The following is a 1,251-nucleotide window of genomic DNA, read 5'->3' on the forward strand; positions in this document are numbered from 1 at the left end:
CACCCAGATATGGGTGACGTTCTTCTTCGTCAAGTTAAATAGGATTTTACAGGTAATTTATAAAAATCCCATTTGTAACACAAGAATTTAATGGAATATCACACTATTAATTTATACTTAAAATAAAATACAACATTATACTACGTAGCATGGTATTCGTTAAAACAGTTCGAACACATGATTTTGGACAATTGGGACAATATGTTGTCTTTTTTACATTTTTTCTCGCTTCCTGGCGTTCGAGAATTTGTCTCTTCTTCTGGTAACATAGAACGCAAATTCCAGCTAATCGCTCTGTTTACTCGTCCAACAAATTCGTGCCGCGATTCGATTTCACGATGTGTTTTGTAGTTCGAGTTACTTTCGAAAAATGGAACTATTAATTACAACTTTACATTTGATTGGTAAAAGCAAGAAGTAATATTTATTGCAAAGAAATTAGCCGATAATAATACAATGCAATAGTATAGCAACGAATAAATATAAATAAACGGATATGTAACTTTCGAGTCGTTTGACGTTATTAGAGGGTTAAAAGAAGCGGTGAAGATTAAGAGTTCAGGACTCTTAAATCGGAACCAAGTGATTTTTCACTTTGGAGAAATGTTCAAAAAATTACGAAAATTCGGGAAATTTATTATTCGGGATTACTATCTGTTTCGAGCATTATAATTTTTTTTCGAATTAGACAAATATTTGAATGGAAAGTCGACAAAATTTTCTACATTCTTTCGTAGTATACAGAGCTATGTTTGAAATATTAATTTAAATGGCTCATCGAAAGTTGGCACAGATTTATCGAACGACTTAACGCAGTCTTTTCGGCATGAATTTTTATGCTTGAAAATGTGGAATAAATGCATATGGTTCGCCTATAAAGTGTTTCCTTATCGTATTTCGTTGAACTGAGATTTTCAGAGAAGGCAATTTTGAGTACGTTTTCTCAAAAAATATAATGTCAAATTAACCGACACCTCAACGAGGACTGTAATAGAAACGAATTGTATTAAACTGCAAATATAAAGTGCCGGTACTTAAATCTAACACAATTTGCATAGGCTTCCTGATAAAGTAAATTAAAAAGAAACAATGACAGAAGAATATATTTTGTAATGAAAGTGAACAAAAATTCAAAAATTAACGAAACCAACAGGAAATAATAGTAACCATAATACTAGACCTTTGAAGTTCATTAACAAAATATTAAGTCAAATTACACTTTTTATTTACATTTTTCGTTTTATTTTTACT

The 1,251-nt window shown here is 30.7% G+C and overlaps 1 protein-coding gene across 1 annotated transcript in view; it reads right to left on the reverse strand.

Moving 5' to 3' along the window:
• The window catches only part of LOC108574504 (LIM/homeobox protein Lhx3), a 99,439-nt gene that overhangs the window by 304 nt on the left and 97,884 nt on the right, over positions 1-1,251 (reverse strand). The gene's annotated exons all lie outside the window — the stretch shown is intronic.

The sequence above is a fragment of the Habropoda laboriosa genome, unplaced genomic scaffold (genome assembly GCF_001263275.1).
Source record: "Habropoda laboriosa isolate 0110345459 unplaced genomic scaffold, ASM126327v1 scaffold193, whole genome shotgun sequence".
Lineage (NCBI taxonomy): Eukaryota > Metazoa > Arthropoda > Insecta > Hymenoptera > Apidae > Habropoda > Habropoda laboriosa.